General features: G+C 30.0%; 1 protein-coding gene across 1 annotated transcript in view; it reads right to left on the reverse strand.

The window, feature by feature from the left end:
• Positions 1-12,842, reverse strand: part of LOC123268779 — a 228,182-nt gene that overhangs the window by 98,636 nt on the left and 116,704 nt on the right. The gene's annotated exons all lie outside the window — the stretch shown is intronic.

Genomic DNA, 12,842 nt, shown 5'->3' on the forward strand with positions numbered 1-12,842 from the left:
TTATCAAAAATATTCAGGCGCGCAAATTACCCACGGAGAGTTACATACTGACATACTGACATACTGACATACAAGTGAAGCTAATAATAAAAAAAAACCTACGGAGGAAAACACCTGGTTTCGAAATATAACTTCGGGATGGTCATCAGAGGATTCCGGGTTGATGTACGGGGTTTATCTGTGCTATTCCCGATGAAAACCTACGGAGGAAAACACCTGGTTTCGAAGTATAACTTCGGGATGGTCATCAGAGGATTCCGGGTTGACGTACGGGTTTATCTGTGCCATTCCCGATGAAAACCTACGGAGGAAAACACCTGGTTTCGAGATATAACTTCGGGATGGTCATCAGAGGATTCCGGGTTGATGTACGGGTTTATCTGTGCCATTCCCGATGAAAACCTACGGAGGAAAACACCTGGTTTCGAGATATAACTTCGGGATGGTCATCAGAGGATTCCGGGTTGATGTACGGGTTTATCTGTGCCATTCCTGATGAAAACCTACGGAGGAAAACACCTGGTTTCGAAATATAACTTCGGGATAGTCATCAGAGGATTCCGGGTTGATGTACGGGTTTATCTGTGCCATTCCCGATGAAAACCTACGGAGGAAAACACCTGGTTTCGAGATATAACTTCGGGATGGTCATCAGAGGTTTCCGGGTTGATGTACGGGTTTATCTGTGCCATTCCCGATGAAAACCTACGGAAGAAAACACCTGGTTTCGAGATATAACTTCGGGATGGTCATCAGAGGATTCCGGGTTGATGTACGGGTTTATCTGTGCCATTCCCGATGAAAACCTACGGAGGAAAACACCTGGTTTCGAGATATAACTTCGGGATGGTCATTAGAGGATTCCGGGTTGATGTACGGATTTATCTGTGCCATTCCCGATGAAAACCTACGGAGGAAAACACCTGGTTTCGAGATATAACTTCGGGATGGTCATCAGAGGATTCCGGGTTGATGTACGGGTTTATCTGTGCCATTCCCGATGAAAACCTACGGAGGAAAACACCTGGTTTCGAGATATAACTTCGGGATGGTCATCAGAGGCTTCCGGGTTGATGTACGGGTTTATCTGTGCCATTCCCGATGAAAACCTACGGAGGAAAACACCTGGTTTCGAGATATAACTTCGGGATGGTCATCAGAGGATTCCGGGTTGATGTACGGGTTTATCTGTGCCATTCCCGATGAAAACCTACGGAAGAAAACACCTGGTTTCGAGATATAACTTCGGGATGGTCATCAGAGGATGACTAGGAAGGTCATCACCTGGGTTCTAGGTTGATAATAATCAAAATTTAAATAATATCATTATGGTAGTCTCTTTATGCGAAGGAGAGTTACATACTGACAAACTGACAAACTGACAAACTGACAAACTGACAAACTGACAAACTGACAAACTGACAAACTGACAAACTGACAAACTGACATACAAGTGAAGCTAATAAAAAGCGTGTAATAAGTGTAATATGGTTGTGATAGAGACATTTAAAGATCACAAAATTGCTTGACCTTGACGAGTCGAGTATAAAGCACAACCTCACGCGCTTCGCGCTATGAGGTGTGCAATTATCTATTGTACTTTTTTTCACGTCAAAAATAAAAATCATTTTTTTTTTTAATTTTTATCTATAAATTTTACCGTAGCGATATTTGTCAATTTTTAACAATATCATGATCTTTATTTGTCAGTTAGTAGAGAAACAACTTTGAAATGTTAAAAGATTCTTCGGGACTAAAAGATTTAAAATCATTTATCAAAAGTTTTCTATAACAAATGTCGGTTCTTTTTCTTTTTCTTTCAATATTTTTCTTTTTTTTTTTTTCATTTTTATGACAAAATTATAGCGATTATATACCAAATTTATTATTGTTGAATATACCAAAAATGCATGTGTACTTAGCGTATTTCAGATTATCATATTGTAATGTATTTTGGGTATATAATCCAAGTCGGAATGCTCTATGAGTTAGCCTAAGACAATAAGCCATCGAATTAGCATTGCAACACTTTCACCTGTATTGTACTTTATATATTAATATTTTACTACTTCATAATTGTTGTTTAATAGACTTATTCTTTAATCTAATTTCCACGCGCCATTATTCTTAATCCTTAACAATTATAAACTTATATTTATTTTAAAATTGTAATCCATATAAAATACATGATAGATCAAAATTTTTTTTTGCACGGGATGCTTATGTATGATTTTTCAACCAAACATAAGGTTAAAAATTTTTAACAGAAAGCGCAAAATCGCTGAATTTTCTCTTCACAAGAGAGTTAAGTTTAAAGAGTTAAACTACAAATAAAAATAATTTTTTTGATTTTCTAAAGAAATTTATTTGCCATTGTTTTCTTTTTTATAATAAATATGCGTTTAACACACCAAATTTCTATTGATGACCACTGTAATTGACTCTTGGACTCTTGGAGTATTGAGTTTTATAATTAAATAAATACATGGTCAGATCGATCTATATATAGCAGTATCAGAAAATTATTTCACTTGACATTATTTTTAAAATTATGTATGACCTATCAAAAAACAAAAAATATCGATTTTTATTAATTTTACAATAGTGGTGCCCCTTAAATAATCAAGGATTTTTAAGAAAAAATTATTCTTTTGGCTTTTTTTTAAACGAATATATTTTCTTGTATAATTTATTAAACTAGATTTCTTTCTAAAAAAAAAAAAAAAAAATGAAAATCTGAAAAACAGTGGATCGGCAGGCCATCCCTGGAACTTCCGCTTTTTTCGAGCTTGAAACGCTCGAAATCTTTCTATTGGTTGATTTTTGAGCTCTCCAAACTCATAAATTCAAAAATTATCTCAAATAAACAATTATTTATAAATTTTTAAAAGGCTATAACTTTTGAAAGCGTAATTTGATCCACAGATTCGGTAGAATCTGGCGCCAAGTTCCGTCCAAATCCGTTGTAAACGGGGCACCAGACTACCGAGTGTGTTTACTGTAAGCAGAACGGTATTTCGAGGTTGCAAAATTTTATTTAATTCTACGGTACTTTTTGTTCCTAAATTTTATATTATAATAGTAATTCATACTTTATTTTACTGATATTAGTTCATTATATTCAATTATAACAATTAATCTACTTGAAATTATTAAATTTTATCAACGTAAACTATAGCAAGCTCAAAAATTTCGATCCTGACTTTTTTTCGATGTAAAAAGTGACATGCCACAGACTAAATAATTTGAGAATGCATGGTAATCCTCCAATAGATGGGAAACTACAGTTAAAAAAATACATTTCACAGCTTGCATCTATATCCACCAGGGTGCGCTGGAATTATTTTTACATAAACTGTAGCTTTAAGGGAATAGTTTGCTATAAAAAATGCAGCCAACGCGAGATTTAAGTTGGTACCAATTGTAAATTTTTATTATAATTACAAAAAATACTAAAATCTGAACAAAAACAGTTTCACTGTAAAAAAAATCGCGCCAAGTCCACGTTCATAAGACTAATAGGAAAAAAAAATTTTTTTTTTCTTTACAAAAAGATATAAAATAAAAAAATAAAAAAATCCAAGTAAGCGATATGATTGTATAAAATTTTCGGAAATTAAAAAAAATTTTGTTGTAAATTTAAAAATTAAAAAAAAAATTTTGGAACGTACTTGGTGTGCGTCATTGTGTATTTCAATTTTATTAAAGTCCTAGTAAATAGATTTTACGAATTTCATTAAAAGTAAAATATTTTGCAACCATGCACACTAAATACGTTCCAAAATTTTTTTTTTAATTTTTAAATTTACAACAAAATTTTTTTTAATTTCCGAAAATCTTATACAATTATATCGGTTACTTGGATTTTTTAATTTTTTTATTTTATATCTTTTTGTAAAGAAAAAAAAATTTCTTTTTTCTTAATAGTCTTATGAACGTGGACTTGGCGCGATTTTTTTACAGTGAAACTGTTTTTGTTCAGATTTTGACTTACTTTGCGGCATTCGACGCAATTTTTTAAGTTAAAAAGTGATTGAATTCTAGAGTTGATTAGTCAGATATTTTAAAAGCTACTCTCTAAACATGAATTAGTGAAAATTCACTGGAATAAGTGAATATTCTCTATGAAACCAAAGTGGTTCGATTGACACTTAGAAAAAGTGAATATTCACTTATTCCAGTGAATTTTCACTAATTCATGTTTAGAGAGTATTTTGAAAGAACTGAGAAAAAAAATTTTTTTTGTGTTTGTACTTTTTATTTAAATCTATAAATTCATACTTTTGAAAATTATTAATTTTTAAAGCGGGAAGTTGAAAAAATAAGTAAAATAATTAGCACATAATTTAAAAATAAGTAGTAATGTCTATAGACTAGGTTATTTTTTGTATTTATTATCTCTCCGAATCCACTCGTAACAGAAAAGAATGACTAGATATATAATGCTCAACCACAGCGTCTAAAAAAACAAGGGTCTGGTATGATACGTGAGAAAAAAATAACAAAAATCATGCACAAGCTAAAAAGAATAGTCGTGCCCTCAGCCTCCGCTCCATCCTTATAAAACAAATACTCTAAATATATATATACATATATGTATGGAGAAAAAACACCGGCGGAGTATGATACGTCAGAAATAAATAAAAAGTAAACATTGAGATTAGTGAGTCTGACAAAACCAGTAACCACTTAGATTTGTCACTCTTTTACACTTTCAACTATTCACTACCCCGCACTTTATCTGTCTGATTTAGAGTGTCGAGTAACATTAACGTCATTTTAAATTTTTAGTGTCAAGGCACCGCATAATTATCGTAATTATTTTACACAAAAGATAATTACTTTTATTTCTATCATAATTTATATTTCGCATTAATTTAAGTATGTGTAATATGTTAAATTACGGCGGCGTATCCAAATGTCAGAAGCTTATTAAACCTTCACCACGTCTGCTAATATATATGGATTTTCTCTACGCTTATAGAATTTTCAACTGCCCATTGGACCGTTTGCCATTAATCGTAGCTCCATCGCGAGGGAGCCATTAGCACTTTGTGAAAAAGGCATCAAATAATTTACACTTTTACGTCGCGACCACTGAAAAATATAAAATCATACTTTAAGTATCTTGAGTGTTTTTTTTTTAATAGACTTTTCAAGATTCATGTGTTTTTCCGATGGCCATAGATCATTTTTTGAGTTGATTTATTGGAAAATTTTTCTTGGAAAATGTTTATTTATTTTTTAAATATTTTGATAACATTTTACTAAATTTCGTGAAGTGAACAATTTTTTCCAGTTTTTTTAAATTTGCAGTGTTCAATATAAAATATAACTTATTAAGATGAAATTTCGCACTAAAAAATTGCGTTACATTGAGTAGAATTTAGGAATAATATTTAGAAAAAAACAAAGGAAATAGATTTTTTTAAAAAAACAATTTTTATTTGTGAACGCTAATATTTTGAATACATTATTTTCTTCATTAATTTTCTATTTTTTTTTTTTCTGAACCAAATGAAAAGACGAAGCTAATGAGATTTTACTTTTCATAACTGCTGATAATTCTTACTAGCCTATCATTAATTGAAGATTTTTTAATAAAAAATTAATAAATTCAATAACAACACAGATAAAAAGGTTTGAATAAAGAAAATCAATTAGGAAAATAAAAAAAATCTTGATTTAAACAAATTTTTTGTTACTGCAAAATAACTTTCTTCGCTGTAAAAAAATTGATTTTGTTCATAATTATTAAAAAATATTTTTCTACTAAAGAAATGATTTTTTCTATATGGAAAGTTCAAATTAAATTCAATTAGAATTCTAAATTGCGTAGCATGTCTTTTTTAATTTTTATTAACAAGAAACTGTGGATTATTTTTCCGATATTTTGTCACTAAAAATTAACTTTACAACTAATTATTAGTTCTAAGTTAGAGGATTTCATAAAATTTTGTAAATTTACGCGTGACTATGATTTATTAATAAAAATGTCACGTAAAGAATCAACATGATCATTTGGGACGTGTACTTTTAAACTTCTCAAATTTTTTTCATTAAAATAATAATAATAAAAGTATTTGAGAGAAACAAAATGAAAAAAGAGGAATTCCCATTAATTTCGGATTAAGGCTTTTTTATTTGTGGAGAATAAAAACCCCGAAAAGAAAGGAATTTTTTGTTTTAGGTAGAACTTTATGGACGAGCTTACGTGGATATTTGCTCAACGTGATAGAAACCTGTGGGTAGAATCTGGTTCTTGTTTCTCTTACACTCGAGCCGCACCACACTTAGTTTCCTCTTTCTCAGACAACAGTTAACAGTTAACGTTTTCTCCTACTCGCCACTTTATTCTTTTGTGCATGTACATGCTACACGGAAATAATGTTGAGTGGTTGACTTTCCTGGAGTTAAGTAGCCGATAGAAATGCATAGCGGCGCTGTATGAGGGGCTCACACAAACTCAATGAGCAAGTTTACTTCTCCTGGCGCTTATACTCTGGTCACTTTGGAACTTTATTTTACTTTGCTTAGACGTTCAACGATCTAAGTAAAAGAGTTCCGGGTTAAGGTCACTTTGATTCACTAGGTTATTGATATAAAAGACCCCGGACCGCCTCTCAACTCTCACAAATAATGCGGAACAATTTACGAACTATGAAAAGCGCATCTTTGATGTCATACCAACATTCAAAAGATCCTAATTTATTTTGTCTTCATCCAATTTTGGTCACAATCGTTACAATTAAAATAAGAATACGTGTGCCCAGGAATAAAATTTTCTGATATGGGTTTATATGACTAAATTAGCCTTTATGTAAAACTAAAAATATAATTAATTACAATTTCTCAATCTTTTTTTTCGTTAAAACTTATTCTGTTTCGTGAAAACTGTTATAGTGTAATTGATTAAACTAAAAATCAATATTCGATTAGCCCTTTAGGAGCGTAAAAAAATAATTTCTATATCAGAATTTAGCTCGCTTGCAAAGAGATAATTATCTCTTTATAATTATAATTCGACGACTATACGCTCTCTGTTGGAAATTTTCAATACTATCTTTGGTCGAAAAATTATACATGGGCTTACATGCGTATATCAAGCTATACATAGGTATATTGTCATATTGGGCTGTATCAAACCATATCAATTCATATTAAGCCAGATATGTTCTGATGTAGTCTGATTTACCTATTTATGGCCTAAAGTGGCCAGTATTCATATCCCCGACTAAAAATTGTCCCAGTACTTATATTAGGACCCGCTTGGGATTTGGTGGGGTAAGCCCTATAGGTCTATCTCATTTGGAAGCCGATTGAGAGCCTTTTGGGATATCCCAACGAAAAAATCGATGATTTTGCAATAGCTCTTCCCAACTGGGGCCTAATTGGGAACTTATTGGGAAAACCCAAACTCAATTAAATAATAAAAACATCGGTTTTGTCTGAATGGGATCAAGTTGGGGACGCGTTGGGAAAGCCCGATGTAAAAATCAATCATCTTTACTATTTTTTGCCAGATGGGGATCTGTTCGGGGCCCATTTAGGATATCCTTAGATTTTTATGAAATAAATTGAAGTTTAAATATTAGTAAGGAAAATTTTTGGCCTAAAAAAATTACATCCTGTAAATATTTTTCGTTAAAATTTTAGATCTTAAAAAGAGAAAATAATTTTGACAAATTTGATTGCTTTGAATGAAGCAAATTCTTGATCGAAGTATAATTGATTAAAAAAGTTTTCTACTTTATTGAAAACAATCAAAATTTTCTTTGTTCATGTTATTTTTTTATAATAAGTAAATATCTAAAAATTTTTTTAAATAATTACCCTAAAATAATTTTAAAATTAAAATTCAAAACGCTTGACTTCACTTAAAACTCTGTACTTTGAATATTTACAAACTTTTTATTTTTTACATAATCTACATATTTCTCTTAATACATATGCAATCAACAAATACTTATATACGTACGAGTATTGAAAATAAGTGAATTTTTTTAGTTTTCTTTAGCTTACAAAAATTGAACATCATACTTTATCATCAAATTTTTTAAGTGGATTCACGTTTGATAGAATATTAGTGTTTTGAACCAGACTTTCAATATCTTCACTTTCATAATTTTACATTTTAAAATTAAAGATATTAAAACGTAAAAATTTGTATATTGAAAATTATAATTTTTTTCCGTCGATCAGGAATTTTTTTAACATGAATCAACTTTACTGCTATAAATAAATAATGAAAACTGTATAACGCAAGTAAAATGAAGTAGTCGCAATGAATAACAATAATCATTCATTTTTTTAGTAGATTTTATAAAAATCTAACTATTGCAGCCGTCCTCATGGCGCAACTTTGAAAAAAATTTAGTCGTTTTCTGACTCAGTTTGTTGAGCTGAGTCAGAAAATGTATATAGTTCAAAAGTTTATATATGTATGTATTTATATATACATATATATATATATATATATATATATATATATATATATATATATATATATATATATATATATATATATATATTTATACGATATAACGCGGCTTGTCAGCACGATAGCGTTTTCAATTTATAACCGATTCTTCTCAAACTCAACATGCTTTATCTATCGATCAAGACCAAGGTTAAGTTCGAAGATGAGCTTAATCGGGCGAGTAATTTGGAAATGACAGAATTTTAAAATTTTGAAAATCGTAAAAATTGATGTTTTTACTACTTCAACTTGATATAATTACTGATCGAGACAAGATATCAAAATTCCGTAAAATGCATCGTAAAGCTCTTTTTATAAGCTTCAATTTCCACTACTCAGAAGTGGTAATAGCCTCAATATTACTCCTTTTAGAGTTCGTTTAATGAAACAGTTTTACTGTTGCAGCCGTTTTAGAATTATTGTCTGCATCATAGCTTAATCATGATGTAATTTCAATAATTACGATAATGATTAGTCTTTCGTGTAATGTTTTCAGGTAATTCGTCAGTAAATATGTCACAGATTAGTTCTATATATTGTTTTCTTCAATTAAAATTCTATCCAGTTTCAAACATCTGATTGATTTGCAAATTGTTGTTCCTAAGCAGTTATTTAAAATTTGGTCATTTATAATTCAAATCTTATAATCTTTGCAATTCTTTGAGAAACTTTTTCTTCAAAAGTTAATTTTTTTTCCAAAATTTGTTCTAAATAGTTTTAAATTTATTATTGAATTTTGTTTTTAATTCATAAATTAAGTTATACATTATTAGTGTTATTATATTATTTTATTAAAAATCAATTTTCTTTATTTGAAAAATCTACTTCCATTTCGGCTGCCGAATGGCTTTTTTTTTTTTTATGTTGTTTTACTTTATTTAATAGCAGAGATAACGAAAAAATTAAACAGCACAGCGCTGTTTTACGAGTCTTTGGTGTTGAGTATCGTGTTTCATTAAAGTACTAGTCTTTCCGTGATCACCTTGCATTATCCCAGCGTTGTCGAATTTCCAGCGGCTTACTCTGTTTAAGCTTTCAGCTAGAATTTCACATAATTACAAAATTCGATTTACCGTCTCAGTTTCTTCGTTTAACCTAATAATACTATTAAATTTTCATAGTTACAAAATTAATTTATTAAATACTATCTTAATAAATAATTCACCAACCACTTCTGAAAATTTATTTATAATTAATACATAAGATGTTATTAATTTAGCGAGAATATTATTTTAAATTCTTCATCGCATATGTCACTTAATGAAAAGTAAATAACAGACGTTATTATAATATTATGTTTATGAGCTTTATAAACTCGTTGGAGTACAATATTAATCGTAAAAAGTTAAGTAATGTTGTTAACGGAGGGTAAAAGCATGTGGGTAATCCTTATACGCGAAATTAACGTTCATGTTTGGGTAAAGCTGGAAAATCTATGTCATGAGGGTGCATTCTGAGTTTCAGATTGAATGCACCAGACATTTTCGCTCCGTTTCACTACCTCGTCACAGTAATAGCATTACTGGCAAGTAATTTACGTCACCACTACTAGACTCAAACGAGATACGAGGTTGATAACTTTCATCACTCGATTTTGTTGTTTATGAAGCTTCACGTTTATTTCCTTCATATGTTCACTTCGTTCGTTTTTGATTTTTGCACAAAAAAAAAACTTGATTTAAGAAAAATATTTCTTTAAATAAATTTTTTTATACTGACAAAACAAATTAATAAAAAAAATTTACATATTATTCATATCTATTTTATCATATTTATATTTTATATTTACTATAAATAATCTAAACTGGAATGGATAAATTTCTACGCTACCACAGATTAGCAAAATTTTTAGATTTTTTTGAAGTGATAACTAAAAAAGATATATCAAAAGATTGTAATTGTATTAATTTTCTATAGGTTGATATGTTTCAATTTTCATTTTTTTTAGTAAATGCAAATAGGTATGTATCATATTGCAGCAACTATTTTTTCTGTGTATATGGGTGATTCTCTGTAAGGACGTCTTAAATCTGTGCAAAACTGTCCGACCAAATTATTTTTGATTTTATTAGAAAAAAAATTAACAAGGGCTACAAAACTATCAGCTTAATGATAATAAATAAACAGCCAAATTAATTTTTGTTTTTTCAATATTTGTGTGTCTTTTGCCATATAACATCACAGGGGACTGTATGCCAGAGGACTGTTTTTTTTTTTATCAAATTGTGAAAAATCAAGCAAACTATTTCAATGCATTCAACTTTTCAAGTTCTCAATGAATGTTTACATTAATTAGAATAATATTAAGACTTATGGATCCAATTTTATAAATAAATTATAAATAAAAATAGTTGCCAGGGGACTGAGTTTTGAAGTGGCCCAGACACATATTTCCAGCACAAACGGTGCTTTGACACTAAATAAAATGGCGATAAAGCGCTAACAACCCTATGGTTATTAATTCAAGGCTAGTTAGATCCTTATTAACCTTACAAAAGGTAAAATAACACGCTGGATTTTTTTTTTAGGCTTTGAACTTCTGGCAGGGGACTGTTCTTAAAATGCCTGAAACAAACTTTGCTTTAATGAATTTAATGAAACAAATTAATTTTCGGTACTTTTTATTGAAGAAGATTGTTAGTTCACTAATTAAGTTTATAAACATTATGGACCAAATTATATATTATGGACGAATAACTTAAAATTTAATCTTAAAGTTTTAATTTTGGGAATGGGACTGTTAATTCGGTGGTTTACGAATTTATAACAAAAAAACCAAAATTTATTTCATTTTAGTTTTCAATGCTCCAAATAGAAATGTTTTTTTGTTTTCGTAATAAATTTTCTTTAGTAATAAAATAACACTTTTTCTAATAAAAAAATGCCTGGGACAGCAAAAAACATCCTTACAGAGAATCACCCATATGCATTGACTCTTCAATAAAAGAAAATAATCAAGAAAAACAGTAATTTTTTGTATCATTTGAAAGAAACTTGAAAAAGATTGTGAGTATTATGGATTTCAAAATTAATAGCGCATAATAACCATAAATCTCTTGAATTTTTTCAGGTATTACTTCATGTACAAAAGAACAAAACAACCTATCAAAAATTGGATGTCCTAATTCATAGCAAGATAACGAAACGGTACATTCACCGCTCTGCAAATAGCTTTGTAGTTCACATTTATTTGCATCCCTATCTGGATCTTCAGTGGCAGAATAAGTTTGTTTCTCCCAACATTTATGTCATTTCGGTCTGTATCTTACTTTTACATGGGCATTGTTTCGCTATACTATTGTCTATAGTTAGGTAGGAATATTGCGAACCATTTGAATAGCTAACGATGAAAACGCATTGATGCCCTACTCTGAAAGTTTCTTGGGCATTGAACGACTCCACGTAATACTTATATTGCAGTGAACCTCATTGCTTTGCTCCATTGTAGCTATATATTCATTTCTTTCTCTCCTCTTTGCTCTTCATATACTCTACTCACCTTTTGTTTATATTTCCATTTCCAATTGATCAATAATTATCATCATTATTTATTATCATCAAAACTTCGCCCCTACCTTTTGTCGTTCCACTAAATAACAACATAGAAGTAATTATCACAGAGTGACAGCAAAGAGACAAGCGTGTTTTTCTAACCCAATTGTTTTACAGCAGCCGTAACACCTCCCCGCGTGAAAAACGACTGTGACGTCAATGCTGAAAACTGACGCCGTATTACATGAAAAATCATGCATGAGCAAACAGGAAATTAAATTTTGTATAATATATTTAAAAATAAAAAATAGAACACGTTGAATAAAAAAAAGAATTGAGCTATAAATTTACCTTTTTGTTTCGCTATACTTATTCAAAGTCAATATATTGACGGAGTAAATTTTTTTTTAGCTCGTTTCTTTTATTATACTCTTAACCTGTCACGATTTTAATTAAAAATACGTTTCCATGGCACACAGCCCTCTGGGAAAGAACGTCGATGCCAGAATAGGAAAAAAGAAAATCTGTTCTTGCGCTGGCAATCGAATGCTCGGTGATCCGAGCCCAGACCTGAGCTAATTTGTCGTCGTCTTTCAATTATTGCTTTGCAAAAAGAGGAGAACAAGGACAAAAAACTGGTAATGAGGGACCGAAAGAGAAAAAAAAATGTTTTCTTTGTAATTCATTGCTTGATTTTTTTAATGAATTACTTATTTAGAGCTACTGATTAATAAGTGCCTTCATTTATTTTTTAATGCTTCTAAACGAGTGATTTCTTTATCAAAAAATTCATTTTAAAAATTTAATTATTTTTAATTTGAGAAGAAATTAAAGTTTATCATTCGGTTGAAAAAATAAAAGGTACACCAAC

This window comes from Cotesia glomerata, linkage group LG7 (genome assembly GCF_020080835.1).
Source record: "Cotesia glomerata isolate CgM1 linkage group LG7, MPM_Cglom_v2.3, whole genome shotgun sequence".
NCBI lineage: Eukaryota > Metazoa > Arthropoda > Insecta > Hymenoptera > Braconidae > Cotesia > Cotesia glomerata.